Raw genomic sequence first — 23,026 nt, 5'->3', positions numbered from 1 at the left:
CAATGTCGTTAATTCATGAGTAAGCAGTCCCTCGCCTGTTTTATTGGAGAAAAACAGGGGCATTGTGGGTAATGAATAATATCTAACAATGACCGAGATCCATAGAATCAATCTTTGCTTAAACATATTCTTAGGCAACAAAATGTTGTAATAGTTTACTGAAAGACATATTTAGAGAACACATTCTCTCATCAGTGGTTTTTACAGCTGTTGGATTCAAGTTTCTCATGGTCACTGATGCCGCTGATATGATTTGCTAAATCGATAGGTTTGTGGTAGGGTTAACGCCAAATTTCAGTCAGATAAAAACATAACAACAAACAAACATGACATCGAATCGCAACTGATACCGAAACACACATCATTAAACAACTACAGTAACTCGATAACAGCACCTGGCTAGTAAATTATATCATTTCGAATGCTACTCACTGAAGATGTTGTTTGTATTTTGTGTAGGCGTTGTTGTGTTGATGGTTCCATCAACGCGTTAACATAAACGTGTAAGACTTGATTCAGTTTAAAAGTAGAGCGGTAGATTCGCTGGCGCAATCAACATATGAAACTCTGCCACGATCATTTGAAGAATCGGTAGGTCTTTAAAAACTGTCCATAGGGTATGTATCATAGAAATCTTCAAGATAACAGCACGGTAAACACCACCCCCTGTTGGCGCGTCTTGGCTTCATGAGGAAAAAACTGTTTTCTTATATCGAGGGACGGAATGATTAATATATCAAAATAGTAATACTGTCTTGTATTTCGACTACTATTTCTGACTTTTAGAAAAAAAAACCTGCGACATTGCCCGAAATTTTTAGTTACGACTTAGGGTGATTTCCCTGTTACGAGAAATTTCGCGGAAATTTGAATAAACCCCATGAATGTCCCACTTTATGTCCGAATACGAGCTATCATCCTCAGTTCCTTCGCTTATGCTCAGTGTTATACTGTATTATATTCAGTGTAGTCAACTGAATGTTTTACTTTTGACAAAATACAAGTTGTATATCAACGGCAAACCTTTTGTTACATTTTCGGTTTTCCTGCAGAATGGGATTGACACGTTCCAGGTCGGAAAATAATTCGACCGTCCAGGTAGCCATACACACTGCAGTTTCGCACTGCCATCGATGCTGTAGCCCTCATCACAGGTGAGCGTTATCTTGGATCCAAAGTATGTCATATTAGAGTCCCAATGACCATTTTGCACATGACCGGGGTGAACACAAAACCCGACGGAAACTGTCAATTTAAGAAATGAAATGATGCAGTATCATCTGTCCATCACGATACTCACAAAAGGTGCACGCCCTGATTTTACGTGAGAACTCGAATTGGGCGAAATGGGTCAACCCAAACAAATACGAGTTTATCACATTTTCATCATTCGAAAGTTTGGGGTCATAAAACAAATGGAAAATTGTGTTTTTACCATTTTCCTAGAACATTCGGCGTGGAATAGTGTGATAAGGTATATCTTTACAGGGGCCCCTTTCAACTTCTTCAAAGCTCTTTACGCAGTCCTCACTTTTAACCATGATAATTGTTCGAAGAGGACACTGTTTGTTTGGAATTTGGTACTAGAATTGGACAGAGTGTGTTGAGCATTCAAAAAGAGCATTCTTTCAGCGCAGCCTGATAATCGTTTCATTGGTGCTGCTATTCAGTTTTCATTGCGTCCTGTCTTTTTCCCACCCAATGCAGAGAGCAAGGATTGCTTAAGATTAAGCGCTTTGACAGGCTATTAACCTTGGAGCTTCTTTTCTGAGTACACACTTTTCCAAAGTGTGTACTTTCTCTCGTTTATTTAGAGGGTAGGCTACGGTTCTGCTTGGTGACTGTTCAGCGAGTTTTTAACCAATTTTGGTCGGACACCGACAGGTGACCGACTGATGACCGACCAGGCACAATTTTTTTTTTTCATGGCATCGGTTTTAACGGGGAACTAAAACTTCACCGGCGACTGACCAGTCTTCACTCGCTGCCCAAAATACTCTTGGTGTCCTAGCGGCAACTACCCAGACACCGACCTAATCATGTGAGCACCGTCGAATGATTTAAAGAACAAAAATAATAAAGATAAAAATTACAAAAGCACAGAAGAAAGCCAAGGGACTAGATGAAGAAGAGGAAACAATCACAATCTGAAAGAGGCAGGGGGAGGGATAGAGGCAAGATAACCCTACCAAATGCTTAGCAGCTTCTATATAGCATTCTCAGCAGGTGCATACCCAACACAGCTGAGGACTAGCAATATTGGAGACATGGCAGACAGGGACAACCACTGTAGGACGAACGGATTTAAAGCTAGAAATTTGGGTCATTATGTAAACTTGATATCATATCTTTGTTATTTCAGCATGGGGCATCGCTCGGTGACTGCTCGGACTCTACGAGAAGATGCCCGTATTTCGCAACATACTTAAAATCGACCCGTAACCGACGGGAAATCGACGGAGCATTGCTCGGGCGTCACTGGGATGTTAGGGCCTGCTCGACATATCTAATAACTGATAGGCAGTGCCAAAATTTCAGTGGCGACAGAGCAGACTACAAATCGGTTGGACGCCGCTCTGAGTTGTGACCATAGCCTTGTACTAGAAAAGTCCAATTTGTATCAAGTAATACATCATTCCAAAGCTTAGAGTCTGCTCTTTCAGAATCTGAACTTAGGACTAAAAATCCATGCCTGGCGACTTTTTGCTGGTTTTGTGGTGCAGGGTCACACACACACACACACACACACACACACACACATACCATATAATGTGACAGTGCACCTCAAAACGAACATAAAGTCGCACACACTGATTTTGCGTGAGGACTGAAAATAAGTGAAATGGGTCAACCTAGCCGAACTTGACTTTTTCATATTTTCTGAAAGAGCAGGTCTTCTTTTACATTATGCTAAAATTTGGTATCATAAAACGGGCAGGAAAGTGTGTTTTTTAGCAGTTTATCTTGAACATTTTTGATAGAATAGTGTGATTAGGTGTTGTCCCATTCATCGCACAGCCAGCACGGTTTGGTAAAGATTAAGCGCTTGAATAGACACTGTACTTCAAAGCCTCTTTTCTCAGTTCACACTTTTCCTGAGGTTGTGCTTTCTTTCCAATATTAAGATAGGTTAGGAGAGTCCATTTGATTTGAGTTATACATCATTTTAAAGCTTAAAGTCTGCTCTTTCAGAATATGGTCTTAACTAAAAATTCATGTCTGGCGACTTTTTGTTTGTTTTGAGGTGCACTGTCACATCTAGCCCTCTTTTTTCGTCACGACTATAGATAATTATACATTTGTGTGTACGAATGCGTTTGAGTGGATGGTGTGTGTATGTTATGTGTTTCCACATCCTTTTATTTTTACTCGTAGCTTGCACGTCGTCTGTAAAGGGGAACGAACAGTCTCTTTATCTAGAGCACAACTTTGTGTGCATAACCTTGCAGACCAATAAAGGCCTAACTACTAATTCGTTATGTTGTATGCATCATGACTACATGTACATTTAACCATGATTCAAACTATGAATGTTCTTTGTATGTGTTCGCATTCTCATATACTATTTTGATTTTGAAAGAAATATATTATAACCGAGGGATGACGGTTCAGTAGCGACTTTCTTCACTTTGTCTTCCTCTACAAAAATTTGTTAAGATCGCAACCGCTGATCTGTAAATTAACAAACATGCCGGAAAAAGGGAACCAGCGGGACTCGCACGTGCCATCTACTGCTTTCCGGGGAGCGACACTACCACCAAGCTGTCCCTGGTTGCCGGCAGTGACACGATGAACATGGATCAAATTTTAATACCCAAGCTCCGAAATTCCGACATTGTTATGTTAAATAGTCCAAAGCGGACAAGATATATTAAATGAAAGAAAAATATAATTCAGAGTGGTGAAAGTTTGTTTTAAGATCGCAACCGCTGAATTAATAAAATAAAATTAATGCATATTAACAAACATGTCGAAAAAAAAGGAACCAGTGGGACTCGAATCTATTTTCATTTTGTTTGCTGCAAAACACATCCATCCGCGACCAAATCCAAGAAGGCTAAAAGCTTGGCGAATAAAGTGCGGAGAAGCTACGTCACGCAAGTAACCCTATTCTTATTCATTGACTTTCATGCCCATGCATATCACGAAACAATGCAGAACGATTTACATCTATCCAACTGATTCATCCCTGCGCCTATATTACTGCGGATCCACACTGACCGTTTCAACAACATTCACACAAACAATTAGCAACCTAACGTTTGTAAAATGAATCCTCCACTGTCCCTTTCTCATGCAATGTACACAATGATTCCTGAAACTTACTCAATATTTGAACCATTGAAGCAAAGAAAAGAGAAAGTATATCGTATTTCTTTCGACTTTGGCAAGGAAGAAACTGTATTCCTGTATATTATTAAGGCAATGAAGAAATTTACTTTGTTAACACTTAATATTAATGTATATCATCATGGCACCAACAATGTATATAATATATGTGTGTGTGTATCTGCATGAACGCTGATATAATGCAGAAACCAATAAAATCAAAGTAAATGAAATCAAACTTTTGTTATGCTCTTTTAATTGTCAAATTTGTCATCTATTTACTATTGAATGCTTACAATTCACACATGCCTTTCATACTTACTGCTGTATGACTCATGGATCAGCTGGTCGGATTCCTGGTCTACCTGTCTTGGACATGTCCATTTTTTAGAGTTCCTTCCTTCAGGCTCTATCTCGCCAAACGGTTCTGATTGAAAACAGTTTGTATGAATCTATTACACACAACAGCAGCGCCATATTATTCCCGGGTGTGCCTCTACAGACGAACATACAGTTTTCTTAAGATAAACGTCAGATCCGAAGAAAGACAATAGTCTTAGAGGTCTGTTTATCGTCTTACTAGCATCCATGAAATCCAGGTTTTTCATAGGTGTGAAACAAAATGACGGTCACCTGGAAAAGCTATATCCAATATACTCTCTTTAAAATTATCAGCCAATCCTTGTTACGTAATTGTTACAAACCTAATTCTGGTAAGACTACCAATCACATTTTGTCTATGCACTTACACTGCCAATAACTTTAATAGTGCAAAATACAAATTAATATGAGTTTGTTCTTTTATACTTTACTTTACTCATTCCTTATTTACAAATGATAAGGACGTGACAGAAAACACCCTTTATCAATAATGTATCCAAGGTATTCTATTAATAAATATATTGCCGCAAAAGCGTATGCTGCCCCCCCCCCCCCACGGAAAAAAGCAGTAACTGACATTTTTATGCAATGTTTACTTTTTTGCAAAAATGAATAGTTTACCCAATGCTCTTCAATGTTAATAGGTCAGTTTCGCAAAAAAACAAAAAATGAAAGTGACCAAAAATGCAATTTTTCACTTTTGCAAAAAGCAGACTGCATCCAGTTGATTCAACTTCGCAAGTTTCCCCACGGAAGAAAGCAGTAACTAACAAAACCCGCGGAAGAAAGTAGTAACTAACAATTTAGTCTAATCATTCAGACTCTGTATAGTCCTTCCTGTATATTTTTTCCCCTAATACCGTTTATTTTTTTCTACTAATTTTTTTAAAACAATATAAACAGCAGTTTCTTCCATAATTTAGGGGAGTAGATATAAAAAGATGGTTTCACCAGTAACTTGACTCTGCCCGCAGGGAATCATATGACAAGTTGTAGAAAAAGTTTCTTTCTGGAGACTAGCAAACCTGGCAGACTCAGTGCGCTCAGAGTGCAGAATACGCGTGCAGCTAGCTGCATGCGCATAAATTCTGCAGCATACTGTGTCCAGTAACTAGCTAACACTGCATCACATCACACAGTCATCACTTGCACAGTATGTTTGCAGGTCTGGTACAGTCTGAGTGATCATGCCAGTGCTAACCATGCAGTCACACAGTTTCTGCGGTCCAGTTATGCCTGCAAATATGTCATGAATTGCAGAGGAAAAGTCATGGTAGCCATGGCTTTGGCCAGAACCAGAAAATCTAGGTGAGCTGAAAATACATTGAAGGGAGATGAGCACTAGTATTAATACACTAAAGTCAGTCTAACGTTAGATGTAGGCCCTAAAGTTCGGTCTACCGCGTACCAGATCTGGAACGTTACAGAGTAGTGTTAACTGTTTACACTGTTCGACAAAATGTCAGTAGGCCTAATCTAACGTTAGATCTAGGTCTAGCACTAACACTGGGCATAGATCTGTAATTTACAGCAATAAATCAATGTACCCACCTATTTTGCTAGTCACTGACTACCATGGGCGTCACCAGGGGGGGGGGGGGGGGGGGGGTGCGTTGGGTGCGAACGCACCCCCTTTCAGATCCTTAAAAAAAAAAAAGAAGCTTCAGTCTGCAAGCGACCTCAACGCCGGCCGCTAAATAATTATTCTTTTCTATTTTATTTATTTATTTTTTTTTTTTGCACCAGTGACATAAAAATAAAAAAATCGTGGGCAAAAACAATTTGCACCCCTGGTTCTGGCAGAACTGATTTTATACATATCTACTAGTATTCTATACAGTGTTTACTATGTATCGACCGTACTGTACATCCGTACGGTACGGAGCACGTACACGTTTGCATGTACGTGTGCTACTTACAAGTATGTAGGGTTTATGTAGGTTACTTCTGACTAATCCATATTGCCAGCCCAAGAGCGAGCCCTAAATTAGCCTCATTTAAAAAAAAAAAAAAAATGGAGGGGCAAGCATATCATTTTGCCCACCCCCCCCCCCCTCCATAATTCCAGAGACGAGAAGATTTTCTTACCTTTTTTTTGACAGAAAAAAAAAAGTTGCCCCCATAAAAATATTGGAGGGGCAAGCATAATTATTATAATTTCGCCCCCCTCCCCCCATAATTGATAATTCCCAAAATGAGAAGATTTTCTTGCTTTTGAAAGAAAACAAAAATGTTGCCCCCATAAAAAATATTGGAAGGCAAGCGCATCATTTGCCCCATCCCACATGATCATAATTCCCGCGATGAAAAGATTTTCTTGCTTTTTTGTTAGAAATCTGTCCAATTATTTCACCCAAAAGCAGTGGCGCAACTACGGAGGGGAGGGGGGGGGGGGGGGTAAGAAAATCTTCTAAGGTAAGAAAATCTTCTATGATTTCTTTTAATCATAATAAAATAGGTGTATAGAGTGAAGCATTGTTCAAAAAGCCCGGAGCCGACAAAAGATTGTGATTCAGCGTGATTCCTGGTTGGCATTCTGCATATAAGCAGTATGTGCGCAGTGTGTACTCAGAATATCCGAACGGCAAAAAGAGTCGCTACAATGTTGCACAATGTGATGTAGAATTTCCACCTTTGTACCTTACGCTTCGTTATATCAAAGCTATATCATTGATTTTGCAGTGTTGCTTTACATACTAGTCTATATAAAAACGTCTTGCATTGCCAATAAAAAGACTTGGCCTTTATGGGCTAATTCCTAACTTTTCCATTATAATACACACACACAAACAAACACTCACAATTAGGGGATGCTCTAAAGTGCAGATTTTGGACATCCTTCCCCCGCTTGGTCACTTCGACGCCACCTCGTTGGTCATACCTCCCCCAGTCATGAACATAAACCGACACCCTTGACTACCAGTGGCGGATCCAGGGGGGGGGGGGGGGCGGGCGCACCGGGCGCCCCCCCCCCCTCTCACAATTTCTAAAGCGAAAAAATATAACTTCAAATGGCAGTTTTTAGACTATAAAATGTCAAAATTTTCAAGCTCGCTCGCTCCGCTTGCTCGCATTTAGTCGTAATGCCATTCTCCTGAAGTTGCTGCCAGTAATTGCCGGCAGTTGCGCCCGGTGCGCCCCCTTAATTTCCAAAGCGAAAAAAATAGCTACAAACGGCAGTTTTTTTAACTGTGAAATGTCACAATTTTCAAGCTCGCTCGCTCCGCTCGCTCGCATTTAAATGTCTCCTGATATTGCTGCCAGTAATTGCCAGCAGTTGCGGCCGGTGCGCCCCCCCCTTAATTTCGAAAGCGAAAAAAGATAGCTACAAACGCAGTTCTGTAAAATACCACAATTTTCAAGCTCGCTCGCTGCTCTCGCATTTAAATTCTCCTGAATTGCTGCCAGTATAGCTTGCGAGCTCACTCGCATTTAATCTTTATGCAATTCTTCTGATGTTACTGGCAGTAATTGTCAGCAGTTGCGCCCGGTGCCCCCCCCCCCCGAATTTCCAAAGCGAAAAAATATAGCTACAAACGGCAGTTTTTTTTACTGTAAAATGTCAAAATTTTGAAGCTCGCTCTCTTCGCTCGCTCGCATTTAATCGTTATGCAATTCACCTGATGTTGCTGCCAGTAATTACCAGCAGTTCCGCCCGGTGCGTCCCCCCCCCCCTTAATTCCAAAGCGAAAAAATATGGCTAAGAACGGCAGTTTTTGGACTGTGAATGTAAGATTTTCAAGCTCGCTCGCTCCGCTCGCTCGCATGTAATCGTTATGCTCTCCTGATATTGCTGCCAGTAATTGCCAGCAGTTGCGGCCGATGCGCCCCCCCTTAAATTCCAAAGCGAAAATAAATAGCTACAAACGGCAGTTTTTTTAACTGTGATATGTCAAAATTTTCAAGCTCGCTCGCTACGCTCGCTCGCATTTAATTGTTATACCATTTTCCTGATATTGCTGCCAGTAATTGCCAGCAGTAGCGGCCGGTGCGCCCCCCCTTAATTTCGAAAGCAAAAAAAATATGGCTACAAACGGCAGTTTGGGGACTGTAAAATGTCATAATTTTCAAGCTCGCTCTCTTCGCTCGCTCGCATTTAATTGTTATGCCATTCACCCGATGTTGCTGCCAGTAATTGCCAGCAGTTGCGGCCGGTACCCCCCTTTATTTCCAAAGCAAAAAAATATGGCTACAAACGGCAGTTTTTGGACTGTAAAATGTCAAAATTTTCAAGCTCACTCTCTTCGCTCGCTCACATTTAATTGTTATGCCATTCACCCGATGTTGCTGCCAGTAATTGCCAGCAGTTGCGCCCGGTGCGCCCTTCCCCCTTAATTTCCAAAGCAAAAAAAAAAAAAATATGGGTACAAACGGCAGTTTTTGGACTGTAAAATGTCAAAATTTTCAAGCTCGCTTGCTCCGCTCGCTCGCATGTAATCGTTATGCCATTCTCCTGATATTGCTGCCAGTAATTTGTCGTTTCACACCGCCATTCCATAATCCATTTATAGGTGGACAACCCCCTCCCACAACCTCCCCTCTTGCTCGTTCCGCTTGCTCGGTCTCGGTCGCGTTCATGACATCAGTGTAAGAATTGCTACTAGAAATTTATTTAAATCATACCATTTATAGGCAAATTATTCAATAACAATTTACTTCAAAATGTACGGATACCTTAAACAAGTAGGACTGTTTCAAGTCGATAAAAAACTTGCATCAGAGAACATCAAAATGCAAAAAGTGCTCACCGTGGGAGGGAGACACCCACATCCTCCACTCGCTCACTCCTCTCTCTCTCTTGCTTGGCCGCGTTCATGATATTTAGTGTAAATATTAAAACAGGAAGTTCATTTGGATGATACTATTTTACAGGCAAATTGTTCATTAATAATCTACATCAAAATTTACTGCTATTATACCTTAAACAAGTGGGACTGTTTCAAGTCGATAAAACAAGCAAAACATGCATCAAATTGCACCATCTACAACATCAAAAATGCAATTTCAGTTCTAACCGTGGGAGGAGGGGGGGGGGGGACAACAGGCACTTCTACATCCTCCCCCCCCCCTTGCTCGCTCCCTCGCATACTAACCCCCCCCCCCAAAAAAAAAAAAAAAAAAATGAAATCCTAGCTACGCCGGTGCCCTTTCCCGCTTGGTTTTCCTAAAAAAACAATAAAAATCGAGGGATGAGAGCTTCCTATACTCCAATGTCTGTCCAAAAAATCTCGTTACATTTTAGTGTCAAAACGCACCCCCCTTGAAAAAAAGCTGGTGACGCCCCTGACTACGCACGCCAAACGAGCAAGTTTTAACACAGAACCAAGTAGAGTGCACACCCACCCCCCCCCCGACTCCCCACCCTGACTCCCCCACTTGCGCCGTCCGCGGGCGCCCTCTTCCTCTTTTTGCTCGCAGCCTAGACGAAGCAGCTAAGTTCTTTTGGACGGGGAATTCATCCCCTTCCATCGTAACTTTAAGAGTATTACTATCTTCTTTTTCTCTAGTGTTTTATGGTGTTCTATACTGGGTGTCCCAAAAAAAGCGGAACGGTGGATTTTCAGTACCTTGCGGTCTAAAAGTTATATATCTTTTGACATCATTAGAAAGAGCATCTTCCGCAGAAGACTATGATACCAAAATCATCAAATTTTGTTCAGTACTTTTTATTCTACGCCAATTTCTGAAAATGCAGTAATTGCCAAATTTCGCCGGATTTTTGCGACTTATGAGATAATTTGAGTGCGACACGCGATCCATACGGTGAATATTGTGTAAGCTCGGTGATCCATGTCCACAAAAGATACAGCTTTCACATTGGGCATGGGCCAGGAAAAAACCGTGTGTATGTGTGTCTGTGTGTGTGTGCGCGCGCGCTTCCCATATGAAAGCGTTATCTTTTGTTGACATGGATCAACGAGCTTACACAATTCACCGTATGGAACGCGTGTCGCACCCAAATTATTATCTCATAAGTCGCAAAAAATTGAAAATGACTGCATTTACAGAAATTGGCGTAGAATAAAAAGTACTGAACCAAATTTAATGATTTTGGTATCATGGTCTTCTGCGGAAGATGCTCTTTCTAATAATGTCAAAAAATATATCACTTTTCGAACGCAAGGTACTGAAAATCCACCGTTCCGCTTTTTTTGGGACACCCGGTATAATTTTGTAACCTTTTTTGATCTGAGAGCCTAAATACTTCGAGGGATTTTAGACGATTTTATTGTACTATCGTAACCTCCTCGTTCATATACCGATACGGTAGTCCCGCGTACGTGTTTCACTGCGGGACTTTGCATATCGCGCGCCGTGCATGCGCCGGCTCCTGATCCTTTCTGCGTGACTGCAGACGTTCGTGTCCGGACGTGAGTGCATATCCTGTGGCCTAGCATCAGAGTAAGTCCTGTAAGTTTCTCATATCCTTGTTTCGAGATTACTTGACTTTAGATATATAAACCCAACCGCCTTTTTCAAGGCGTATGTTTCTAGGTTACAAATATTTGGAAACATGAGCTCCTCTTCGGAGACAGTTTCATATGGTTCGGGTCGTCCATGGTGCCCATCGGCCGGGCCTTCGCCCGAGTCGACTTCCCCAAGCCCTGTGGCTGTTCCGCCTGCCAACGACCAGGGTGCCCAGGCCGTCCCAGGCGGGTTTCGCCCCGTCAGTGGCTCCGGCCAGGGCGAGGGGATGACGCCGCGCTCCCAACCAGCGGGGGTTTTTACGCCTCCGCTAGGGGAGCCGGCGGGGCATGCACAGCCAGTGGCCGGGCGGGCTTCTGCGCCCGTTACGGGCTGGAGCGCATCCCAGGCGGCAGGGGTTCTGTCCCCCGCCCCCCCCCCCCCCCTGGTTTGCGCAGCCGATCTCTCCTCCCAGCCAGCGGTGGTTTCTGCGCCACCTCTTGGGGAGCGAGCTCGGGGTGCAGCGCCGGGGGCCGGGCAATCTTTCGTGGTTGCCACGGACCGACGCGTGGCTCAGGACCCTGGGGATTTGTCCCCCCTCCCGCTTCTGACCCACAACCTCGACCCACCACCAGCCGAGCCTTCCTCCCGCTTAAAGCGGGTAGCAGAAGCCTCTCCTTCCTACGAGAGAGAGGATAAGAAAGCTAAGAAAAGGAAGAAGAATAAGGACAAAAAGTCCGGCAAAGATCGCCCGACAGCTGTCCCTTCGGAAGGCAAACTTACGGGCATGCTTCAGGCATTTGCCGCCCAACAGGGCTGGTCTTTAACGCCCCCCACTGGGGCGAACAGCAACCCGCCTAGCACGGGAAGCCCTGCCACTGGGCCCGCGGCTATCATATCGCCGCCAGCACCACCGCACAGGCCATCTCATCCTCCGGCGGTGCTGGGTGCGCCCCCCCCCCCCCCGGGGAGGAGACGTACCAGGCTAGTACCACTCCCTTGTATGTGGACCCGCCTTTTGAGGTCATGGCCTCTCCCGACCGAGCATGGGACGACACCGATTCGGTGTCCTGCCTTTCAACCAGCTCGAGGGGCCCGTCCCCCACACCCACGGAGGCCCAGGACCCCCCCTACTCTTCAGCGGATGGGCACTGAAGCCCATACCTTGCTGCACAAATACCTGCCCGATACTTACAAACAGGCAGGGCAGGAGGAATCGCGGGCTTCACTGCTCTTTAGGCAACAAGCCCCGCCCACAGGCATTCCCCCTGACTGCCGATTTCAAAAGGAGAGTTTGACCGCATTGCCGGGCAACCCCCGCAAAAATCCGGCAGAGCCCTGGGCAAGGCCTTCACCTTCCAGGCGGAGGATTTTCAATCCTTCTTCTTGCGGAGAAACTTTCCCCTGACACGCTAGCGGTAGGGGAACGTGTAGCCTCCGCAACCCCTTGCGCTCCCCGCACATTCAGGGGGGATGATGCCCGCTGGGCGGCCATGTCCACTATGGTACGCTCGGGCATGCGGCTTACGGCCTATATGGGTGCCCTCATTGGGCTCAACGCCCGTGCACAGGAACTTGGGGTATCCGAAGGGGACAGAGCAGTCATAGATGACTTACTCCTCTCCCTGACAGGACTGCAATGGTCCCAGTTATCTCAGGCCGCGGTATATACTACCCATCGCCGCCGCGAGATGACTCTGCAAAGTTTGGGTGTAAAGCAGGGGGATTTCCCCACCCTCACCCAGGGCCTCTCTTGCCGTGGCCCCCTCCTCTTTGCCGGACAATTTGCTCAGGTAATCGAGAGGGAGGTAGCCAGCCGCAAACAAGCGGCTGAGATAGCACAACAATTAAAGCAGCCCAGACAGGGGCATACCCCCCGACCTCGGAAGGAGACCTTTCGTCCCTCGACTGCGGGAGGGCATACCGGCAATCCCAGCGCCGTGTCACGGTGACGGTACCGGCACCCAGCTCCGCCCAATCAGCGGGGCGAAAAACTGCGGGGTGAAACCCGCAAGTCCGCCAAAGGCGGACGCCGTTTTTGACGGGTTTCCCCGAGCGCTTGTCCCCCTGTGGGGGTGGGGGGGGGGGCGTCTTCATTTCTTCCTATCAGCATGGAGAACCCTCACATCAGACGCCTACGTGCTCTCCATCGTGCGCGACGGCTTCTCCATTGGTCTAACCGGCCCGCTCCCGGGCGGAGCTATCAGAAGACGCACCCCCCTACAGGGGGCCCCCTACCCGCCAGCTGCTTGCGACAGAGATCACAGCCCTGCTGGTCAAAGGGGCCATAGAAAGGGTGAGAGATCATACCCATCTCTGCCTCTCCCCTGTATTCATAATTCCCAAGCGCTCGGGAATTCCATCGGCATCCTTCCGCATGGAAACATTATCCGCGATCCTTCCCCTACACTGACCCAACGATCTTGCGGTCTCATTGGATCTGAGAGATGCCTACCTCCATGTTCCCATTCATCCCAACTCTCGGGACCTCCTGGGATTTTCGGTAAACGGCAAGACTTACCGTTATCGGGCCCTGCCCTTCGGCCTGAAACCAGCCCCACGGGTGTTCACTCGAATAGTGTCGGAGGTAGCAGCATACCTGAGGGGACGCGGGCTCCGCCTATTTTGCTACCTGGACGATTGGCTCCTCGTAGCAAACTCCTTGCAGCCCAGGTCCTAATCCTGGTCCAGACTATGCAGGCACTGGGCTTCATAATAAACTGGGACAAGTCAGAACTATCTCCGACTCATACCCCCATTTTTCTGGGAGCGGAGATAGACATGCGAAACCAGCTCGCCCGCCCCAGCCCAGACAGGATTCAGAAAATCCGCCGGGCAGCAGCAACTTTGCGGAGGACTCGCAGGACCTCAGCCAGGAAGTTCCTCCATTTTGTGGGATACCTGGCCAGCCTGGTAGATGTCCTACCGGACTGCAGGCTGTTCATGAGGCCCTTTCAACACCACCTGCTGCGGCATTATCGTCCAAGCAGGGACCCTCTATCCAGCCAGACCCCAATTCCAGCGGGCATCAGGCTACTTTTAGCCAGATGGACGGACTTCAGTTTTCTCAGCCAGGGAAAACCCCTGCGGGTACCACAGCCGTCTGTCACTGTCACCACGGATGCATCCCTGCAGGGCTGGGGGGGGGGGGGGGGGGCACTGTCAGGGCAACATGGTAGCCGGGAGATGGTCTCACAGAGCTGCTATAAGACACATCAATGTCCTGGAGTTTCAAGCAGTGCAGCTTTCATTACAGCAGTTCCTCCCCCTCTTAAGGGGACGCACTGTACTGATACGCACAGACAATGTTACGGTAGCTGCATAAATAAACAAACAGGGAGGTACCCGCTCAACGAACCTCAGCAGTTTAGCGGCACAGTTTTGGAGGTGGTGTCGCCACAGGGACATCACGCCGGTCGCCTCCTATCTCCCAGGACAGGACAACCTGATTGCAGATTTCCTTTCCCGGGGACGCTGTTTACCCTCCGAGTGGATGCTCCACCCAGAGGTCATGTCCCTCATCCAGAGGACGATGGGCCCTCTTCGAGTGGACTTATTTGCCTCGGCCCTCAACCACCAGCTCCCTCTTTACTGCTCCCGGGTACAGGACCCCGGAGCATGGGCCCTGGATGCTTTCTCTATCAGCTGGAGGGGAATCCAAGCTTATGCCTTTCCTCCGATAGCTCTAATTCCTCGCGTCCTACGGAAAATCAGGGAGGGCAGAGCAGTGGTACTCCTGGTGGCCCCTTGTTGGCCCAGGAGACCATGGTTCCTGGAGCTATTCGATCTCCTTGCAAGTCGTCCGATGAGTCTCCCCCTGCGACCAGATCTAGTGGTTCAACCGATCTCGGGAATCCTACATCAACGACCAGCCTCACTTCATCTAACGACTTGGCCGCTATCGGGGAATCGGCCAGACAATCGGGCCTTTCAGACCGGGCAGCAGAATTTGTCATGCAGAGCCGCCGGCACTCCACTAGAGAGATCTACAATTCGCGCCTTGCTGCCTTTTCGGAGTGATGCGAGTCTAGGGGGGTAGAAACCCGTACAGCCCCTTTAGGATGCGTGGCTGATTTCCTTATCTCTCTCTTTGACAAGAAAAGGGCTCTCTCTACCATTAGGGGCTACGGTTCAGCCATCGCAGCAATACACTCAGGTTTTCCAGACGGGTCAGGAATTTCCTCTTCACCAAATCTTACTAAGTTGCTCCGCTCCTTTTTCTTGAAACGACCCCGCATGACCAAGTTGGTCCCCGCCTGGAGCTTGCCCCGCGTCTTAGATGCTTTGGCCAGACCACCCTTCGAACCCATGGCCACATCTTCCTTACACCACCTTAGTATGAAGACAGCCTTCTTGATAGCAATTGCTTCAGGCCAGAGGCGCAGTGCGCTACATGCTCTCTGCCTTACCCCACGCCATATCAGGTGGGAGAGGCGTGGGGTACGCCTCACCCCAGGGCTACCTACATAGCTAAAAATCAAACGGCCTCCTCAGGTTCAGTGGAGATTTTTATTAGCCCACTCTCGGAACTGTCCTCTATTGCAGAAGACAAGGTTTGGTGTCCGGTCAGAGCCTTGAAATTGTACCTCGATAGGACCAAGAGTTTACGCAAGGACGACCAGTTATTCATTATTACACGCGAGCCCTACACACCAGCATCGCGAGATTCTATTTCCCGTTGGATTGTGGAAGCCATCCAGGCCGCTGGTACAGAAGCCTTACTACCAGGAGCTACCCCCCGGGCCCCTGATACGCGTGGCATTAGCACTTCCTGGGCACTTTTTCAAGGGGTGCCTCTAGCGGAGATCCAGAAAGCAGCATACTGGCGTTCTTCCAACTCCTTTATCTCTCACTACCTGCGGGACATCCCAGCCGGGGAGGAATCCTTCGCCTCTGCAGTGCTGACCGCCGCAGGAAGTGTTGCCTGACTCCTGGTGGACCCTTCCTCCCAGAGGGACATGCCCCCCTGACGTTATCAGTGTAAGTCTAGCAAAATAGGTGGGTACATTGATTTATTGCTGTAAATTATGAAAATCCAGGACTGATTTTCTTATTTACGAGATAAATATATGTACCCACCTATGACCCACCCACCATCCCCGCTCCTCGACATGTCCCACTGATTGGGACTCCCAAGGGCTGCGGCAGTGTTCGAGGAAGAGGGCGCCCGCGGACGGTGCAAGTGGGGGAGTCAGGGTGGGGAGTCAGGGGGTGGGGTGTGCACTCTACTTGGTTCTGTGTTAAAACTTGCTCGTTTCGCGTGCGTAGTCAGTGACTAGCAAAATAGGTGGGTACATAGATTTATCTCGTAAATAAGAAAATCAGTCCTGGATTTTCATAGTATAGCTTAAGTGTAACGTCAGAGTTTGACTAGGAGCTAAGACGAAGAGACTTGATAGTAAATGATACTTTATTGTCTAGTCCAGGGTCATGTGTCAGGGGCCAGGCCGCGCACTTCAAAGTTCAATTACCTTATTGATACACAGAATGCCATTCAATCGACAAGACCTAGTCTAGGTCTAACGTTAGGTCCTAGATCTTATAGATCTAGACTAACCAGAAAGTAGAAGAACTTTATAAGCTGGTGGTGGTAACAATTCTCCTCCTATGGTCATGTGACATGTGCAGTTACTGCTTTTTTCCATGGGGAAAACAGCAGACTCCTGGCCGTCTGCAGTTACTGCTTTTTTTCCGTGGGGAAACTACCCAGAATCAAGGGTGAGTCACCGCAGTAACTACATTTTCCTAAATAACATTTAAAAAATAACGGAAACATCAATTTTTCCTAGGTATTGTTAGACAACTAGGTATGGTGCATAATCATACCACAAAATTATTTTTGAATGTTTCTGTGTTTTTAAAGAATCTGCAAAAAACACAAAATCACATTTATCTCAGCTCAGCAGCTATGCAGTTACTGCTTTCTTCCGGGGGGGGGGGGGGGCAGATAGTTGCATGTAGGTAAAACTATCCCATTTAAAACAGAATGTTTGTGCAAAAAGAGAACACTTCTGCTCTTGATTCCGTAAAACAATGTTATTTGATCATTTTGACAAATAAAACATAAACACAAATTTATTTGTAATTGTATCAGTAGGCTCACCTTGACATGTGATTCTAACAGCCTTACTCGAGGAACAGTCAGTGGATGTCAGTTGACAATCCATCAAACGTTGATAAGTGCCAGGAACTGTGCATTGATGTAATGGAACACACTTACAAAACTTCAAAAAACATTAACGCACTAATTCAAAGCAAATGTAGAAAAAATGAATGCAATGTCTTGAAAGCAAATAGAATAGACATTGAACGTTGAAGGCCGAGGTTGAAGTAAAAAAAAAAAATCGCCAAATTCTGAACTTTGCTTGAAATTCACTTACCGTCTAACAGTCTGATAAAAACGTTGCCTAGTTTTCGAAATCTACATGATTTCAGAATACTTCATGATATTATATCGTGTAATTTGTATTGTTTTTTTTTACATATACGCAATACTGCAATCACCATGAAGACATAACAGTAATGATAATAATGTATTATTTCATAGTTTATCATTCAAAACAAGAACATGTAAAATAACAATCCAGCGGCTCGAAGGCTCATCCGTTTGATTTAACTTACATCACAGACCCAGCACAGACCTCACAGAATTCAGAACGAATGTACGTTTGCATTGCATATATGTAAGATAATAAAATACGTCACAAATTATGATAACATACCCATCAAAGTTTAGTTTCAATAATGGAATAGGTAGATAATGCAAAACAGGAAATGAGATTTATGAGGTGATACAAGGCAATGAAGAATAGCGGGCATGACTGTTGAAAGCAAAGGAAGGTGGATAGGTCGAAAGCACAAAAACATGGAAATGGACAGGAACAGGTAATCAGGACAATTATGTCCATATACCAAAAAAAAACATTAAAAAAGGATAAGAGCGGCTGATAACTCCAAGTAGAACAAGAAGGTAGAAGGACGGCATTGTTAACATGAATTGCGGGATAAAAAATGACGACTGATGGTAGAATTATACAAAATTCAATAGGTAAAAACAGCCAGAAAAAAAAATCAGGGAATACAATGTATCCTTCAATTCAATTCAATTCATTTTTTTTCCATCCACCAAAGAGTGAAACAGAATCATGAGAAAACCATATGAACAAGAAGGAAATTAAAAAAAATATGTACGATTTTCACATAAAAAATATCATTATCAGCTGAGACATGGGGAATAAATATTAACTTTCCAAAATTAAGGGTCAAGTAACCCAGGGGACCAGCTGCTAACCTTGGTTTCTTTTAGGATATGTTTGCCATCTCTCTGTACAGTTCTCAATTCTTTTTAAATTGTTTTACCATCTACAATGTATATACCTATTTCACTTCACATTGCTTTTTATCATTTTCTGCAAAATTTCTTTTTTTTTTTGCTTTTCCCCTCTAAAAAATCTCTGCAATAATTCTATTTTCAGCTTACGTGGATTTCGACACGATAACTGTCCAGTTCTGCGCCGCGATACTGTTCGTGGCAATGCTTCAGGCGAATGACTCCCAGACGCGCCTGGGAAACCGAGCTCTCCGCAGACCAGTTTGGCAGCTTCGGCGTTAAATCCTTCAAAGCAAACATATGTGTCTGGTTCGAAGACGACCAATCCTTCAAGGGGAGAGGGTCCGTCAACCAGTGTCACATTGGGTGTTTCTATAGAGCACATGGTAACGATATGAACACTTTTATAATTTTCAAGTTCAAGTTCAAGTTGATTTATTCCATTTCCCACAAACAAATACCATGAAACACACGTATAATATACACAGATGTCAGGAAATACCACAATGCAATGAACAGAATAACATTGCAAAAGAGATACAGGTAAATTATCAACAGAGATACAAATAACTGTTAGCCACTGTGGTAAAGGTAGAAACAAAATTTTAATAATGAAACTCTGACATCTAGACTGATGAATTAAATTGAAAACCGAGTAAGACTTCGGAAAGGTCGCAGTTTCCAAATAACAAGGTTTACCGTTGGGAGCGTTTTATTTTCCACCCCACGTATGTACTCCTTCTACATGAAATAGAGTTAAGATACTTTGCATTTTTACTTCTTAAAACCTTAATGACAGGCAATGAAGACTGCAATTACATGTTACAGTGTAGTGGATGATATGCTCGTGTTTGACATTATACGGCGTACACAATACTGCATTTTTATTCTGTATTGCTTTCTCTCCATAATTCCGTAATGGAAGGCATTTTCTAATTCTTGAAATTTGTTCGAGAGAGACAGAAAGCAAAAATAAAGAACGCAGTATCAGTCACTCATTAGAGAGAAAAGTTGCAGTTCATCACAACACGTGACCTGTTTTGACCTATTCGGTTGCTGAGTGTAAGACTACTGATTTCGAGGGAAATCATCAAAACCTAACGGTAGCAAGTTATTGCAATCTACTGGTCTATGGATATAGCAGAATAAAGTTGTCTGCGATTTATTTGGTACAGACGTACACTATACCTGATAAAAAGAACATACAATGTTATCTTAGCTAAATAAAACTGTGCGTTTTACTTTTACTTTGCAACCGATGTGTACATGCTGCTTATCTCTGGTATAGCTTTAACTAAAGCAGCTGATTATTATTATGTGATTACCTTCATAAAATGCGATATAACATGGTATGCTTATCATGAGATTTAGATTTATTTTCAGTTCTAAAGCCAATTCATCATCGTACGTTCACTCCCTCTTTCCACGAGGGTCCAAATCTTATTTGAATAGGTGGACGATGTGAGAAAACATTCTATATATTTGTAGAGGCATGTTTTGACACAGGATGGACTATGGTCGGGGGAAAAAAAGAATCATTCCACTTTAGTCTGTACGTTATTTGATTGCAATCACTTCGTTGTATTTTCTGTTTGTTTTTTTTTTAAACCAGAGCATGCCACTCGTTTTCCTCTAATGAACACATTATGCATTTATGTCATGCGATTATTAGAAAAAAAATAAGCAACGTGAAATACAACTAGGCCCATGTTCATATCAGGATCAAACACTAATATTTAAGATCATACTGATAACAGTGAATGCTTACCCTCGTAACACTTCGCGCTAATCGTAAATTCCACCGGGTAGGTATATATACCGTATAGTTAGCTTCGTCTGATGGGCAAGTGACAAAATGGGAGAAAATGGGCGGCGCCATCGCAGAATCGTGAGGTCAAATGACTTATTAGCTACCATGTCCAGTACATCAAAGGCTGGGTAGCTGATTGGCTTCACTTCAAATAATATTCTCCTCCCGCAAGGTGCTTGAAGAATCAAACTTTGCTTTCTGCGGACGCATTCTTCGTTACCACACCACACCTTGGTCTCTAATGGTTCCCCCATACAGTTTAGAGGTAAATCTGCAATGGATGATAAGGGGTAGATTAAGTCCATCGTTATTTCAGTGATAAATCATGAATTGAAGAAGAACAAAATTGAAAAAAAAATCAGCATTACACGTGATGCTTAACTGTACATGTTTATCAATAACTCTTCAGATATCTCATCAATATTTCTTCTTTTTGAAACTGTATGTCTGCAGGGCCAGCTGGGTTTTAAGGCATCATATGAGGGTAAAGGCTTTTCCACCGTGAAAAAAAAAAATCATTGTGTTGCACGAGAGCCAATAAATGAATGAAAAATGACAATAGTCATAGTGCATGTAAATCGGTTTTAAACATCCGTACTAGATTATTCAAGTGCACAATGAATCTATCGATACCTGTATTAAAGTTTCGAGCCATTGACAAATATACACGACAAAACAACACGAAGCGTAACAAAAAAAAAAGCAAGCTAGAAAAATCAAATTGCCAACAAATAACACACAAAGAGAGAGAAAAAGAAAGAACAATATGAAATATGACTTTCCGAATGTTCCATTTCCAGGGATTGGGCGAAAAAGTCTTTGCACTCCCAAATCCCTTCCCCTCAATTACAAATGTCACGCTGCCCCGACACACAATACCTATATTAATTATATAATAATATATACGTACATAAATCTCTTGACAAAGTGAATGACGGATAACAGCACAAGAAAACTACACAAATCCATGCTAAGTAGGCCATCCTTCTGTCTGTTGCGATACTCAAAGCCATTGTTTTGTCAAAGTAAGAACTGCAAGCTCCCCGTCGAATCTGATGATTTTTCCCGTCTCTGTTATCCCTGCTCGTGACACTTCCGTATAATACTTTTTTTTTCAATATTACAGAATTACGCCCTGGCCTGCGACGAGTGCGGAGTGATCAGATGTAATTCTATAGCAAGAAACAATAACCACATTATAATCGATACAAAGGGCCGAAGTGCGCGTGTTAAAACTGCGCAGGTAACGTCGTTTGTGTGTCAAAGTATAGTTTAACAAACTAATTTGCATTTCTATATTTAGCAGCCTATACCTAGGCAGAACGGAGGCCGCTTTTTATGAATGTTATGCATTCGTTCAATATTCATAGAAGCAAACGCTTGTAGAATTCACCCCCTCTCATTCTCTCTTTTAAACAGAAGGACGACTCATTTGTCTTTACTTTCATATCCGTGTTTGGATACGCCTTTAGAAAAAGTACTTTCAGACCAAACATGAATAAGCAAAGAATTTCATTGTGTATGTGATGTATAGTAAGCTCATTATCCTCTTCCATAACTGTCAGTTTTGATTTATTGAGAATCAAGCCACATCAATTCACTGCATGTCAGGATTTGCGGGATGTCCTGATGTTTTAATTTATTTCTTCTTTCAAAGAATGTGCAAAAGACAGTGCAATCGCAGATATATATGGACGAGAAGAAACAATAAACACCACCTCCAGAATCAAATGTCAATACCACATTTGATGCTACCAAAATTCAAAAGCAGTATGTAATCCTACTGAATATGAAAATACATTAAAATCATACTATTTCATATTGACATTTAGTTCTTTTATTGATGGTTGATAGTATGTATGGTGTATGCTTGGGGCTCTCGTTCATCTTTTTTTCAGTCGCATTCTTTATAATGTCATCTAGATTTCATGAATGTTGCTTTTCACACATAAATGTGAATCTGATAAGAAATGTGTTCAGGAGGAGATAGAGCTGCCGCTACTGATGAAAATGACATGACAGTTTGCATTTCATAATTGCATCAACGCGCATCAACGCGCTTTCCAAGTAACGTAGTCAACTGAACTATCACAATTCAATAACCATGAATTGGACAGACATTAACCCAGATATTTGCATATACTGTATTCAGCGTATCCCTTTGAGGTTGCACAAAAACTATTCCTATACCGTATTTCAGCTACCAGTGACACGCAAAGACTACTATGCTCATATTGGTGTCGTCTGAAGGATATAGTGATGATGCTTTCTTGTATTGTTTAGACGGAATATTAGCAGCAATTTCCGTAATATGAGAGTGCCTCTGTTAAAGACACTCAGTCGTGGCGAGTGGTTTGTGCGGCACGGAGACGAACGCAACACGCTGCCTCCCCCATTCTGTATCAAATGTAGTGACCCCCGAATGAGAATAGCGCTGGCTCAATGGGTCAGCGAAAATACGGTAGGCTACAAGAGAGCTCCCTGTGCTTATCTCCTAACCCAAAATGGCCGTCCCAGCGAGCCACGAGAGCTTCCGAATGGACGCACACTCTCAGTGCGCATGCGCATGAAGAGAGGCCAAAAGAGCCACGCGTTTTCTGGCCTCTCTCCTCCAATCACCGCAGCTCGCGGTGACAATATTTGTGTATGATGCGTACACACACACACAGACACACACGCCGCAGCGTCTTCTGGCCTCTCTACTCCAATCACCGCAGCTCGCGGTGACAATGTTTGTGTATGATGCGTACACACACACGCACACACACACA

General features: G+C 44.0%; 1 protein-coding gene across 1 annotated transcript in view; it reads right to left on the bottom strand.

The window, feature by feature from the left end:
* The window catches only part of LOC139717978 (uncharacterized), a 151,133-nt gene that overhangs the window by 5,608 nt on the left and 122,499 nt on the right, over positions 1 to 23,026 (bottom strand). The window lies entirely within an intron of this gene.

This window comes from Diadema antillarum, unplaced genomic scaffold (genome assembly GCF_040938485.1).
Source record: "Diadema antillarum isolate AM-2024a unplaced genomic scaffold, OU_Dant_1.0 scf00000008, whole genome shotgun sequence".
Lineage (NCBI taxonomy): Eukaryota > Metazoa > Echinodermata > Echinoidea > Diadematoida > Diadematidae > Diadema > Diadema antillarum.
This window is presented reverse-complemented; position numbering and strand designations above follow the sequence as displayed.